Source organism: Paralichthys olivaceus, chromosome 9 (genome assembly GCF_024713975.1).
Source record: "Paralichthys olivaceus isolate ysfri-2021 chromosome 9, ASM2471397v2, whole genome shotgun sequence".
In the NCBI taxonomy this organism is placed as follows: domain Eukaryota; kingdom Metazoa; phylum Chordata; class Actinopteri; order Pleuronectiformes; family Paralichthyidae; genus Paralichthys; species Paralichthys olivaceus.
Window position 1 is genome coordinate 18,809,270 of NC_091101.1, and position 15,899 is coordinate 18,825,168.

The following is a 15,899-nucleotide window of genomic DNA, read 5'->3' on the forward strand; positions in this document are numbered from 1 at the left end:
TTGATGCACTGAGATGCAACATGCATGTCATATCTACATACAAAAGTAGCTCCTCTAGTCCTCTAGTCTAGACGTTGGAATAAACATGTCTAAAACTCTTATATTTTGATTTATCCTTTTCAATTACATATGTGTGGCTTCCTGTTCATCAATTTAACATAGGTGTACGCTTAAAAACATTTGATAGATGTTATAGAACTTATATAATTGACCACATTGCATATGCTACTTCATGATAACATTTTTTAAAAAGAGAGCCTCAGTGAGGCAATGTGCTGAAATGTCCTGGGGCGTGCATGGGAGCCACTCTTCCTCCAAAACCCCCACTGGAACCACTCAGGGAAGTGCCTGGTTAACGCGCAGAGCTGACAGGTCATGATAGACATGAGGTGCAACCCTGAGCCCCAGCAGCCCCCAAAAGACGCCCAAGGTTATATCATCAAGCCTGGGTCAGCTGTATAATTGAGCTTAGGGTCACGGGGAGGATATGGAGCGTGACAATGAGGCTATAGAGTTACAGTTTGTAGATGGCCAGAGAGGGCCACCGGTGGGGCATTACCGAGGGGGCAGACGTCCCTTTAAAGAGTTCAAGGTCCATCTGTGAGAGTGGCTCCAATCCTGTTCACTGTCACTGCTGGAATGTGTGTCACGGCCTGCCAGCCAGCCATTGCTGGGAGAGTGGGAATGGGTGAGGAGAGATGTTGGGTAAGCTGGGTTTGTTGTTAGGAACAAAATGAAACGTTAAGGATGATGAGTGAGGTACTGTCGATAAGTGTCAGTCACCGTTCTTTAAACTGCTGGCAACATCTCTTCAGCTACAGATAGAAGAAAATCAGAAGTCTGTGGTGCTCTTTGCCCTCTGTGCCTCAGTGTGTGTGTATGTATATCACAGAAACAGGCTGTGTGACTAACATCTGGTTTGCTCTTGGCACAGAGTCTCATAATCAACTTATGCCACATCATAAAAACCTTCACTGCCGTTGGCTCTCCAGCTATACCACCAACAAAGCCAACAGAACTTCTGACAAATCCACAGTGATGGATATTACCCAGTGCACTGCCGTCTCTCCACCACCTGGAATCTATGGACTCAAATTATACGGAATGTGCAGGCCATGATTGAAAATGAACCACACATATAACAAGCAGGTGTTGCAAATCTTTCTATAACATTTTATTGCTCTTATCAATGTTATAATTATGCAGCAGTAAATGAATGAATCAAAGGGTGTTTGCACAGGGTTAGAGCCAAGACTGACTGGGAGTAGTACTTTTCAAGCTCTTTTCAAATGAGAGGAATAAACAACACCAGCTGACTGCACCACAATAAAATTCAGAGTAATTTAGGAAGGAGTTTTTTGGGGAATTTAAAATAGTGTTTTTGAAAAACAGCATGACAAAACAACACTTTTTTTCACCAAAGCTATGGTGTGGAAAATACATTGATCAGTGTTTTCTGGGCATTATAGAGCTGAAATTAATAATGACTTTCATCATCAATTTATCAACTTCCTAGTGTCCAAGACAATGTAAAATATAATTGTTTGTGCAAACAACAGGAAAAAAGTACTAAAATATCAAAGATCATTCTGCTATAGTTAATCAACTATTTATATAAGGTATACAGTTTTTCAGTCAGTCAACTAATTAGTTAACCAGACCAATTTACTGTGGTTAACATTCAGCAATTGCATAATTGTGAAATTTCAAAGTTCCAAATTTCACTCATCATTTTTAGTGTCCTATACTTATTTTGGGGTATTTTATGTCCTTATTAAATAGCAATTAGAAGAAAAATGAGAGGAAATAAGCAAAGAGAGAAATGGAAATAACATAAAACAAGTTCCTGACTGGACACAAACAATGCATTCATGGTCCCCTAGATGACCTGGACACCCCACGTTTTATTATTCACATCGTAGTGGAAAACTAAAAAAAAAGTCTACTTGTGATTCCTTCTAAAGTGAAGAAAATACTGATGTGATGCAACATGGTCTAAAGTTGAACCAAGGGATTCAGACTATTATAATAATAACAGGAAATTCAAGTTTTAAGGGTAGCATTGTCGTAACAGTGCGCTGTGGCTATAATGCAGTGTTTGTGAGAGAAACTCCATGTCCAAGTCTGCATCTTTCTCTGAAGTGAACATAAAAATAAGAAAAAAAACGTCCTGACTGCAAACAGAGCCCGGAGCCAGGTAAGAGGCAGGAACAACAGTTTGTGTAATGCACCTCAGCTGTGTTAACACCAGCGGCTCTGCAGTGGCGACGGATCACTGAAGTGGTCGTAAAAACAGAGCCAGCACAAACACAGGACGAGGGGGCAGCTGGTAGAGAAATGCAGAACTGCAATGAAGGTGACATATGTATAAAAAAAATTTAAAAAAGGATTGTAGTGGCTGCACAAGTAACCAAGAGTTTACCCTCAACTGTACAGATTGGTCCTTAGATTTAATGTAATTTTTAACTTCCTCTGTGCTTAAAAAATAAAACAATATGAATACATGATAATGGCATCTAGTTAATTTGCACCTTTCCCTGAACTTGAGTTTCCTGTCAATGAGCCAAGACTTCCCTCAGGATTATTCTATACACTGTGCAGCTTAGCCACATTGGCTTTAGCTCACAGGCCAGGAACAAAGTGAGTGCACTGGCCCATAGGCTAATACAATCAGGGTCATAACTTTCCCATCATTGGAACGTTACCCATTGATGATGGATGGACTTAATATATAAACTGTTAGCTTTCTTAAGCCTTTCCTGAAGTGTCCTCTTTTGGGGGCCAAGAGGACACTTCCTTCCCTATTAGACAGAGAGACGTTGGAATTCGTCTCCCTGCCATTCTTTGTTAATCGTGGCTACAGGAGCATGAAGATTTGTTGTCCAATTCGAGGTCTGCGGACACTTGTGAAAACTTAATGGTGAAATGAGGTGGTAAACAAGAAATTCTTTGAGAATTGACGTGACATTGTAAATCTGTGCAAAGCTATTGTGTTGTGTTTAAAGGACTTAAACCTTTTCAATGACCAGTGATTTTTACAGGAATATTTTCTGTTTGGATGCTTGTAACATTAAACCTCAAGATATATTTTAACAACATAGGATGTAAACAGGTTCAAGCTAAAATCTTAACTGTCCAGCTGTCCTTGAAGTTTTCTTTGATAGCCCTATCTTTAACCGCACTACATGCACGTGTACATGTAGCGTGCTCAGAGCCAGGAAGTGAGTGAACAGATCATACGGGTGTCACCCACAACGACATGTTTATCAGCAGCTAGCAGGTCACTGATCATCTGATAACACATCCTGGACTTCACAGAGATCGTTGATGACTTCCATTCAGGGTCATGTCAGTAAAGCCCACTCCTGCTCTCCCCTTACCAAAAGCATTTGAAGAAACAATTTGCCGCTGATCACGGTAACTGCGCCGTGTTATTATCTTGTTAAGGCCAGTTAAGAGGCCATGTCTCTGAGGGCTGAGGCGACCCTGTCAGGAAGGCGTCACTTTGCACTGTGGGCTGCCATGCAACCACAGAGGCGTTAACGGTCTCAATTTCTTTGCCACATGGACAAACACACACACAAAGACAGACGGTGACACCAATCCCTTCACTACCCTCAAGGTATTTCTCAGATCTCTAAGGAGTCATGTTTGCTGAGAGATGTTGAATGTTTTTGCCTGAGCTTGCAGAAAATGTTTAGAATGTTGTTATTTAGTGACCAACTTTATAAAACTATCCAAAGAAATTAGACAATGCATTTAGGAAAACTTAAATGAATCATGTCATGCTGTTGCAAGTTAGGGCCAAGTTAACCTACGTTGTGGTATACTATAACTCAGTATTAACAATCTGAAACTTTTATTTCTAATTCTAAATTTTATGACCAACTTCCTGATAGAACCATGTGGGCATTAGTAAAAAACATGGACTGTATTATACTCTCATGTCCCTCATTAATTAATAATAGATTTCACTCTTAATGATTAAACTTGTGGCTTTTACAACAGGCTGTTGTTTTGCATTTCTCTGTTCTTTCCCGTAAAAACTCTCACATTAATCAAGTTTCAATATATATTTACTCTGCCTGGACCTTGGCAAGGGGTTTTATTCGACAACCACTCAAACAACAATGACTCAGAAAATAGTGTTCATGTTGTTTCTGGATTTCTGCTCCACTTTAAATAGCAAAGAGAAAAACATATCTGATTGCAGGGGGAGTTGGAACAGAGCCACTCCAAGAAGACAATGATGTCGTGACACACACTGACCTATAATTGCCGACAGCAGAGAGCCGAGGGGCAGTGATTGGCTGGCTTAAAGGGCCCTGTGGCCTTAGAGGATGAGAGCCATCATGCAATTGCAAAGGATCAGCAAATCACTGTCAGATGCCCACTGGCTAGACCACTCCAAACCAAAGCCATTTTCCCATCAGCATCAGAGGGTTCACAGAAAACAATAAAAGCAAGACGGTTACAGTAAAACAGAAAGAGTCTTTTGGGTGAGTCTCAATAAAAAGAGCAAAAGTCTTAGAGGAACAAAGTATTTGAAGTTAGATGATTTACTTTCATCTTTACACAAAGCTGCATTCTCCAAAAATGCAAGTGCATTGAAAAGTAACAATGCAATAAAAGTAACAGGGATAAAGAAATTGGCATGTGAGTTTCACTCAATGAGAAAGAAGTCGGTTTTGTACATGTCCAAAAAACGGTCAGTCGGACAGGAAGTATTTGGGCGATGTCCAGGCATTTTTATCTGCCAACACAGATTAGGTGAACGGTATTTAAGCCATAATAGCAGTTTTCCTTAAATCACTGCCAAAACTCCACAGTTTAACAAGCTTTTGAAGATGTTCTAGAAAACTGTTCCTATTAGCCCGTCAGGCAGTTTCTGATGTCTTAATGCAGGTCAACTCCTAGACCCACAGCTGGATAGAGAAAGACAGACCAGCAGAAGGAGGGGAGTGTGGAATAAATCCAGATTCAGCAGCTCTCCCTCTGCCTCCTCTCTTATCTGCTCGCACAGCCATCTGAGAAGCACACACACACACACACAGCACTCTCAGACACAGCCAAGCTTTCCTGGCATCTCTCCCCTGACTATGGAGAGATGAGTTTGTCCTCCCATCTACACCTCTGTGTGAAGCACAGTGCACATCAAGCAGCAGCAGCAGCAGCCAGGAGCACATTTAATTGGCCAGCTGTCTGAGTGGTCAGGGCTACAGATTACTTCAGAAGCGACAGACAGCAGTTTTTCTGCGGTCGCTTGAGCCTTATAGAAGTACACATTAGAACTGTACACGCAAGCATTCAACCATGAGCCATATGCAAATATCAGAAAATTGTCCTTGCCCGTACACTCCCACTGGAGAAGATCTACACTTTCCCATTTCTTCTTCAGGATGTTAATTGATGAAAAATTCAACATATGGTAATACAAAGGGAGGCTTGGCTCACAGGCAATAGATATAATCAAAGCGATTTCTAACTAATTATCACCTCTCAATTGTTCATCAAACACAAAAACAAAAGACTAAATAGGCTAAATACTTACATCCGCAGTATACAAAGCACACTGACTGTGGAAGAGATGAGTCAGATGGGCCGGAGGGTGGAGAAGAGGATCAAGGGCCGGCAGGTTGATGCTGAAAAGAGCAAACGTTGCTTTAATAAGTGCTGCACTCACAATTTTTAACGGTGGTTGAATGTGCTTCTTTTAAATGATGTCCTCTAAATAAAGGCACAATAATTCTGTCATATAATTTGAATAGTTTAGTTTCCCACAAATCAAAGTGGGAAGTTTTCTGTAGTTTAAGGTTTGAGTCTTGATGCCCGGGCAGACACTTGACCATTTTTGCATTATCAATATCATCAAAGTCAGACATCCAAGATGAATGTCTGAACATTTCCAAAACATAATATATAGCTTTGAGCTAAAAAGAGATCAAGGAAATTAGACAACATTTATGCACACATTTTAAAAAACTCACTCTTCCAACCATGTGGAGAATAAAGAAAACAGATCCAGTGCACGATTGAAAACCATATACACCATAATCTTGAAATACCTTCAAAACAGCAGGAAGAGTCGATAAACATCCCTGTGGCTTCTGAAAAGATCTTGTTTAATACTTGGGATAAACGAAAGAGAAGAAAAGTCTGAAAACGCACAAATAATAACCTGAAGAATGGTTCTGGTAGTGAAGCCTGGTAACAACAAGCACAATGGCCTCCAGCTAAAATCCCCCACATTAAACAACAACCCTGAACTTCAGGGCTAATATTTCAGTGACTTAAATTAACACTTGTTAAGAGACAAATAAAAATAATTCAAGTTACTAACAACCAAACAATAAAAAAAAAATCAACCACATTCATTTTTTTATCTGCTTGAGGTGTAAGCTATTAGCTAAATAGCTATTAGCACATAGCTTCAAATATAGCTATTAGAACCTAGCTGCTTAGCTAACTTCTGACAGCTAACATTCACTAACTGTTTGTATTCACAACTGAGTAACATTACAAAGATGAGAGTGAACAGAAACACTTACTCATATATATTACTCAGATATTCCTCTTCGTCCATTTGCTCTCTGCTCTTTAGCTATGCTGAGGCTAGCTTCAACAGTTAGCATGCTAACAGGCTGATTGTCCTGTCTCCTCCACCCTCAGAGGGAGGCTCCAGTTCCTGGACCTCAGGAAGTTGAAGGCTTTAAACTGGATCCATCCTGTAGGAGTGAGGACTTCTTTCAAACAGCACACTCAGGTTTCAGCTTTATTACTCTTGTTTGACTGAAGGTCATAGAGCAGATATCATTCTGGTTCTGTTTATCAAATATTGAATATAACAATCATCATTTATCATGAAATCAATCACAACATGTTTAACAGGTTCTGACTCGGAGGGTCAATATTTGAAAATGCATTATTGCCATATACAAATTGACATATCATATAAACATTAAATCAACATATATCCAATCTGTGTGATAATGTGTTTCAGGAGGTAAAGTGGGTCGTCCACAAAACAGTTCAATTCCTGGTGCCTCCAGTCTGCATTCTGAAGCAAGATATTGCAGATTGGTCCTGACATCTGTGCTGATAGTGTGTTAATGGTGTGTGATAGAAGAAGTGCTGCGTATATACAGTAAGTGCTATATGCATGAGTGGGTGAAAGTGACTTGTACTGTAAAGTGCTTTGAGTGATTAATAAGACTGGGAAAGCGTTTCATCCTTCTTTCTTTCCTTAAAAAACACTTTAAGTAGTGTGCAGGTCTCCTGCATAAAATTCCTCTAGCCTACTCAACTCAAAAATTAAAAACTGAGCTATCGCACTGTGTACACTTAATGACACAGGTTTAGGTAGTTTTGTTTAAATTTAGGTCCACGATTGTCTGTACAAGCTGGGTACACACAGAGCTCTGACACCAGGATGTGTTCCTGCTTTTCCTGGAGAACATCTGCCTGCAACAGTTAAACATTAGAAGCAAACCCTATCTGTCAAACCCAAGCCAGCCTATCACCTGTCAGAAAAACACAGCGGGGGAAGGCACCGAGGTTTCCTGTGTACACAGGGGCTGATAAGAATGACACGGGATTACAGATGATTTGACGGTTCAGATGGGTGAGAGTTCACAAACGCACAAACAGACCACAAACAAGTGCACACAAGTATATTTCACCACTCCCATTACTAATGCTATTGCCTAATATATGAAGGAGGTAATTATACTGTAATGAAGGAGCAGTGTGATGAAATACAAATGTTCATCCACTTGACCATTGAAGGGCCAGACCAGCATTGCAGCCCAGTGAAGTTGGCCCACACGGGACCATCGCCTCAACAGCTCCTCCACTAATGTAAACATGACCTCTGTTAGTTAACAACTGTCTGAAATTGTGTTTTAATCTCAGTCCAGTGGGACTCTTTATAAAACCAGACCAGGCACTTTGAAAATCCCCAAGTATGCGTGTGCCAAACACATGGCTTAGTGGAGATAGGGAGAGAAATTCAGTGGCGGGTTCTCGACTTTGGTTTAAAGATAAATCATGTGTCTGTGTGACTCTGTGTTACGGGCTGGAGGTGAACACCATGTGTTCCTGTCATCAAAGGTTCAAAACCAGCTCATGACCTCCGTGAGACATCATCTGTTTCCTTCCAGAATTTCCTGTCATGTTCCACTGAGTAATATTTAGTGAAGCAATGGTTACCATAACAGATGATTGTGCTCTCTTTATTTTATTCCTACTGATGCCGGCGCACCTTAAAAAGAAGATATGTACTGTTACTCATTTTTGTGCAGCATAAAAGCAGCACTGACAAAATATCTCAAGCACAGCAATCCATCACAGAGAAAAGATTATTTTCATATCAGTGTGTGAATTATACTGCAGCTCCAAATCCCTTAAAAAATGTAAGTCTTGTAAACATCCCTCAAAGACAAGTTCTCTCATATGCATGTCCTTAGTTTTTATTCAGGAAGTTATTGTTTTATTGTCAAACAAGTGGAGATCAGAACTTAAATTTGTACACACAATGCAGCATACATCCACCCTTCTTGAAACTAATATTTAGTTGATTTAAGTTGTTGTCTTTTGTCAGAACCAGACAGTGGAACGTACAGACAGACATGTCAATAGTATGACAGCTTTCAAGGAAGAAGCCATTATTATCATTTTAGGGTGGATTTGATTAAGGAGCTGATCTAGGACCTTTTTTTTACTTTCTTTAACATGGTGACAAAGCCTCTCTGAGTGCCCTTCTCACCTCAAAATGTGTGAATGTTGCAAATTAGTGGTGCATAAAGTTCATTGCTAGAGGGCAGGGTTCAGCTAAAACGTCCTCAGCAGGAGGCAGGGTTTTGATCCACATCCATGGACCTGCGTTCAAAAGAAAATCTCTCTGAGCTGCTGCTAACAACTTTTTGAAAAATATATTTAGAAATACTATTTAAACTGTTGTAACGACTCCAATCCAAACCAATGTATGTTGGTCTGCTTCAGTGAAAGTAACTTCACGGTCACAGATTATTAGAAACTCACACTATAATGACCTCAGCTGCTGGCAGCTCTCCACAGACCTTTCAGCATGTGCCAGCAGCACAACTCAAAAGGGACACCCGAACAATCCACTGGCTCTTTCACATACTCACCAAATCCTAAAATAACAGTGCGGCTCTGTGCTCAACCTGGATATTTGACAGGTTATTATCCAATTAGATATGCTTCATTTACAGTCCAGACAATATTTGAAAGCATAAAGCCAACCACAGCTGAGGTTTAGAGATAGAAATCAGCTGCTCCTGGCTGCGGGTTTAACTGAGCAGTGTTTGTTTTCTGTTAAAGGTTAGTAAAATAATTAAGGTATTTATCAGACTGTTGTGTCTTTCGTTTTGGGACTCGTTCGCATAAGATATTTGCAAATGGTTCGAAACAACCTTAATTCTACCGAGCAAAAATAAGTTATGTTCATCATTACTACCGTGAACTATACTCTTGTAAACCAGAAGAATTTAGGACAAGAAATATTCTACATAATAAAGTCCTTTAGCTCAACTGCTCTACTTACACGGGAAATGGTGTTTGGCTATAAATCATATTGTCATGAATCATTTTAAACATTTTAAATCGGGCCACTACATGCATACCAGCCACGCTGAGGTCATTTCATTTTCAGCCTGAGTAAAATGTTCCTTATACTCCGAATGTTTAGCAACTCTGTCAGCATCAAGCCAATTGCTCCGTGGTGTATTGCAAGGCATGAGGTGGGATTGTAAAACATGTTAGAGAGTGTGGACGGCTCTTGGATGCTTTGTATCATCAGGTTCGAAAAGTGTTTTGATTCAATTAGAAGATGAGGGAAAGACAGAATCCTGAAAGTTATGTAAAGATAGAAATAAAAAGTATCTGTACTGTTCATATTGACTGTATATAAAGACAATCTACACATCTCTACACCCACTATTCAGAAATAAAGTTTAAATATCCTGAATACAAACGCTGCAATCTTGAAAATTTAGAGTCACAGAAAGCATTGTTTTTTTATAGCATCATGCAACTAACCAAAGTCAAACTCAGCTGAGAAATTGACAATTGCACAAACATCAGTGTCATAAAAACTACCTTTAATGACAGACACCATCTTTTTTTAAATGTACTTTTTGTTTGGTCTATGTCCCTTCCATAAATATGGAGGAGGCAGGATTATGACCTATTGCCCTGCCAGCCATCAGATGGGGATTGACACGCTTCTGCTTCACATTTGGGGGGGCTATCATGTCTTCCATCTTTAAATCTACAAATTTAAAAGAAATTTGCTATTAGTTCATCTTTAAAGTAACTGATGGCGTCATTATAACTTAGCCATCTCAGGCCACTGGGCAGTAATACGTTCATACACACAGGCTGCGTCTTGACTTGTATACAAAAACTACACTTGTATATTCCCCACAAAACCTTGCCTTGAATAGAGTGACAGATGTTTATGCAGTTGCCATGGCGAGGCCGCCCTTTAGTGAGGGAGCATCAGAGGTGTCGCACGATGCACTCAACCCTTTCAGAGAGTCATCATGACAGCGCTGCTTGTGTCAACAGCTGAATCCCTCCTCTCAACAGGGTGGATGCAATCGTTTGGGAACCAGGTCACGTGCTGCAAAATATAGACGGTCATTTATTTTTTCATAAATTGCCATTTCAACCCCAAAACATCAAGGGAGTCATTGATAGCTTGTGCACATGATGAAAAGTAAATATTCCCACAAATGAGAACCGCGTCCCACTGAAACAAATACAGATGAACTTCAGCGTTTTAGATCCAGTGTGTTATTGCTTGCATATCAGGTTTTCAATCTCGGCAAGGTATTGTGTGCACAATAAAACATAATATACACTAAAAATATATTTTCTCATACAAATAAATATAAACAAATAAACTTGGACTAAAAAGAAGAAGCTGCTTTGAATTTCCCTTGTATCCAATGTCAGCAGTGCCTGGGATGTATCCATAAAAATAAAACACTGTGTGGTCATTTTTAAGGAGAATATGGCTCGAATATAGCTCTAGTTACTAGTTTTCACTCTCCCTTATCTGAGTGAGGAAGCACATGTGCAGGATACTTTGATTGCTGCTAATGAAAGGCCCTTTTCTTAGTCCAACCTCTGACATGTAATTTCCTATAAAAGCTGCAATACATCCAGGTTTATTGCTCATTTCATAGTGCAACAACATGTTTTCAGGTACTCTCGTGAGAATAATTAAAAACATATATTGTGTTAATATAACGCTCAAGGCTACTGGCAATAGTAAAAGAAAATATTGACATGCTTTGTGCTTAGTGTTGGCCAATATAAATCAGGGATTTCAGCGCAATGAAATGATTGAGGTGCAGGTCCGGCGCTCGGTCTGGCCCCTTTCTCCAAACATTTGTCTTCATCTTCAGGATGGCTGCTGCCCCTGGCCTCGCTGCCAGCTCCTTGCCACTTGTTTGATGATTAAATACGTTCTGATTTGCCGGGCTATGTTGTAAACTTCCTGTGTGGTTGCACCATGAGGTCTGTGTTCCACACCGCCACTCCCCAAAGGCCTGGCGTGAACACCATTATTATCCCTGCAAATTAGCCCAGTTAACCCGCCCCTGCTCCAGTTCACTCTTTGTTAACCTCTCATTTTTCACCGTGTCTGGACCGCGGACCAAAGGATTGTAGAAACTGGTCCTCCCCCTCTCCCCACCATTCTGATCTTCCCCTGTCCCGGCAGATCCTAACCCCAGTGAATATTAAACAGCACAGACTGCAGGAATGCCTCAGTTAAATTGGCAGCAGATGTTGTTGCGGGGATTTGGTTGTGAAGTGTTTTGTCTGCAAACCGAGCTGTAAAACATCGCAGGCCTGACAGGTTCTCTGGTGAGCCTCTAAGGTGAAATGGCACAAGGGCAACGCAGCCCTGTCGTTGCTCTACTGAGGCTCACTGCTGGCTGAACACTCACTCATCCATTTAATGGTCACAGAAAGCTTCAGGAGAAAAGATGAACAAAGAGTGTTCTTCAAGTTGGAATACAACAAACATTAGGATTCTATGAGGTGTAACACCCATCGTAAATAACCCAGTAGAAAACGCCAGGATTAAAATTGTTGGAAAACCTTCAGTCGCCTCCACATTTTTGTCCTTTACATGACACTGAAAGGTTTTTGTCAAGTTCTAAACAGATATCAACTTAAATGTGGAAATGATGTTAACACACAAACAGATTAAAGTTTAATGTATGACAAAATATACATTTAAAAAAATGCTGCATGTGATCTGAGAGTGGAAAATGTTGCATATACCTGCCGGTCACGTCAGTTTGAGAGGAAGCAGGCCTGAGATGTCTGGGTGTCTGGGAGAAAGATGAATGACTGGTGCAAAAAAGAAAATGATTTCGTAGTTTGCTCCAAATTCTAAACCAGTCACTGCTCCAGGCTACGGCTGCCGACATAAACTGTGGCACATGTGATTTCTTACTCCCTGCACAAATTATAATAGTTTGGACTACTCTGGCTCCAAGTCCTCGGAGGCACTGGAATTGGATGTGGGCTCAAATGATTCAAGGGTTGGTAACAGGAATATGTGTTTTCATTGACGCTAAAATTTCACAAGCAAAACAAAGCATTCTCATGAATTATAGCTACATTTATCAATATTTTCTTATTAACAATGAGAAAAATGTCCACGTTGAATTGTGGTGCAGAACAGATAATTATCACATGACTCTGACCCTGCTCACCTATTGTTCTCAATGACTTAGACTTTGGCTAAAAAGCAAAACCTATAAGCTAAAAATTTCTTGCCATGCAGTGGAAGCCTCCCTTTTGCAGTGATGTTGTGTTGATGGCCTGGATCCAGGGGATGAGGTGGATGGGATTGTAATTTTTTTTCTTTGTATACTGTGTATCTGTATTAGTTTGTATTTTCAGGTTCTTTGAATAAAAAAGAAATGATTCTGCTGTTACATTCTATGGAGATGTTCAGCATCTTTCAGCCTGTTGTTTTGATTTCTGCAGCACACAACTTTGATGCTTTTGTTCAGTCCCACCGCTCCAAGAGGCAGATTACACAACCTGCCCGGCATCAAACTGCTGACAGGCAAAGCTAACAGCAAAACTCAACCCAGATATTGAGTAGAGCAAAACAGAGCTATAAAAAGAGTTAAGATTGAACAAACTCTATATTTGACAGATGTAGGATTTAAACTAATAAACTGGAATCACACTCAGTAGAGAGCATAACTCCCTCAACGCAAAACAGTCTCCTTAAATTCAATCAAGCTGCACCAAATACACTCATAGATATCAGTCACACATTTTCATTCAGATCCATGAATTATTCCCTGGGAAAACAGTGAAAAAAAATAAATAATAAAAAACACCTTATCATTGCTATAGTAAGTGAAAAAAGAACCTGGATCTGCTTTAAAATCGGATTGGTTCTTCCCTAATCTATACCACAAGTTCCATGGTAATCCGTGATGTAGTTTTTGCATCATTTTCCTAGCAAACAAACAAAGCAACCAACAAACGGACGGGGGTGGAAACAAAACCAAAAGAGTTAATGCAGATGAGTAAAATACTTATATGTCAAATTGAAGGACATTCTGCAAATGCACTTTGAATGTTGTGTGTTCCTCCTTAACCTACGAAGTGAGATCACTGTATGTAAAATAATTCAATCCTATTCATTCTACTAGTGTGTTCATATGAACTCACTGTATATCAGAGTATGTCATCCATCATCTGAGACATTCCAGAGAAATCATCAGTTTAAGTGCTGCAGTGGGGGGAGGGGGTGATTTTTGTCTCACTGATAAGAAACCATTACAACCCGAGACATACGTTCCAATACATAGCGTGTAAGAGCAGGGAGCAGACCATTTACTGACAAGGTGAAGATTAACATGCGAAGTAAATTCAAGGGTGGCCAGGATCCATGCAGGCCATCTGCCAAGAATCCAATACAGCAAATGGTTGGATCTGTGTAAGCCCTAAGCTGACAATAAAGTCACTACACTTAAAAAGATGCTAACACCCGTTAATGGGTATGAAAGCCACTGCAGCAGAATACAAATCCTGGCTTCTTTTTTTTCTTGTGTTCCCTGTAGCCCAGACTTTTATCCGCTTCCATCCAGCATGCCCTGTGAAGTTGATTAACTGAATACTTTGGGGACAAAAGGAAAACTTTTATCAACTTTGTCTGCGACTAACCCACAGTGTGGAGTTTGGGGAAATAAAAAAAAAAAGAAAAAAAAGAAGCTGCCTTGCTTTATCTTCCGATCACAAGACAAGGCAGCGGAGTGTTTGCCAAGAAGTGAAGGTATCAAGAATGCACCGAGGTGGCAGATGGAGGTGAGGAGTCTCGTGCTGCTGGTGTTTGCCACCTGCTTTGGGACAGACTCAAGGTGGGGGAGCAGGGTAACTGTTGGGTCACAGCTGTCAGCAGTCGCTCAGTTACACAGGCCGAGTGGGACTGCAGATATGAGGGGGGGGGCAGAAACTAAAGCGATGACATGATGGGGGACCCAGGGGTTACTCAGTCACTCTACCACCATCTTCATTCAGCATTGGAAAGCGCGTGTGTGTGTGCTCTTAAACATTCCTTTAAGCAGTTTTCTCTCAGGCTCTGTCTTCTGTGATGCTCCCACAGTGGAAATCTGTCCACGACCCCTTTAAAAAGAGAGGGATGCCCACTTCCTGCTACCCTCAGGCGTGCCAGTCCTGCCTCCAGGGAGAGGGGCCTCATTATTTATTATTTGTTCCCCTCTTGTTAAGGAAATACTTTCTCAATAACTCTTTCCCTTTTGTATATTTTCACTCTTTCTTATTTTCTTCCTTGATTCAACCCCGTCCTCTCTTATTTATTTGCTTTCTAAACACCAGCTTGGTTCGTCACATCCAGGCCGTCATGAAGAGACTTTGAACGATGACGTTTGTCCTCGATGAAGACAGTGTTTATTTGTCTGAGCGAACCTGCGGGGATAAGAGTATTTTAGGGGTACCTACGTGAGCCAAGCCGTGCGGGCTGACCTGGGTGAGCATTACCTCAGGCTTTAATCAGATTCCACTGCCTCAGATTGAAGATATGTCGACTGATTCAATGAGCTCACGTGTCATAATTTATCAGCCCGGCCCTGCCACTCTTAATGTAAAGACCTTCTTGCCCCATGTGAAGTTAATGGGATGTTATGTCCACAAGCACATGTTGTGTGAAACGGTTTCTTTCAGCACGAGGAACCCTTCAGTGAAGTGAACACTCCAACACTCAATCTCACACCAAAGAAAATTCATCCCCTGCAGTGACTTCTTTGTTTGTTGGTGTTGGTCAAGTTTTTTTTTCCCCCAACCCCCTCGTCCACAGAACTCATCAAGGCAAAGAAAAAGAGAAAAAAAAGTGGGATGAAAAGGCCACAGCACAGGCTGATCACTGATCCATGACTCAGCTTTGAAATTCGCCGCGTTCAAATCAAATTGTCCGGCTTCAAGGAGCGGAGGTGCCACAGTCCCTGCCCCGGGCCACTCTGTGTCACCGGCCAGCTTTGAGAGGTTAACGCGCATTTTTCTCAGTTGTCAAGGATGTGTGACGGGGGCAAAGGAGTACAGAGGAGAGCAGGGGTCACCACACAGATATCAGTATTTGAAGGACATAATTGTATTATAAATGAAGCTGGAACTTCATTTAACATTTTAAGTTTTGCTTTTATGGGAGCACATCTGGACCTGAACTGTGTATCCTGAGTCAGTATGTGATAGTAGTTATGTTATCATGAGCTCATTGACATATCTTATATTGGACTCGGGTGTTCACTGATCTATTTAGTGTCAATATGAGTATAGTGGGATTTCAAATGCATTATTTCACTGCTTTGTATTTTTAG

General features: G+C 40.8%; 1 protein-coding gene and 1 long non-coding RNA gene across 2 annotated transcripts in view; one reads left to right on the forward strand and one right to left on the reverse strand.

Moving 5' to 3' along the window:
* The window catches only part of xpnpep2 (X-prolyl aminopeptidase (aminopeptidase P) 2, membrane-bound), an 85,137-nt gene extending 78,450 nt beyond the window's left edge, over nucleotides 1–6,687 (reverse strand). Inside the window, exons 1-3 of the mRNA XM_069531722.1 lie at nucleotides 6,549–6,687; nucleotides 6,066–6,128; nucleotides 5,552–5,642 (exon numbers count right to left, since the gene is read on the reverse strand). The gene's annotated coding sequence lies outside the window, so the exon portion shown is untranslated. The remainder of the gene's footprint in view (nucleotides 1–5,551; nucleotides 5,643–6,065; nucleotides 6,129–6,548) is intronic.
* On the forward strand, nucleotides 1,095–12,983 carry LOC138411423 (uncharacterized). The gene is made up of 3 exons (XR_011244063.1): nucleotides 1,095–3,622; nucleotides 6,670–6,763; nucleotides 7,001–12,983. It is a non-coding gene; the product is annotated as an uncharacterized lncRNA (long non-coding RNA).
* The last annotated feature ends 2,916 nt before the right edge of the window (nucleotides 12,984–15,899 follow it).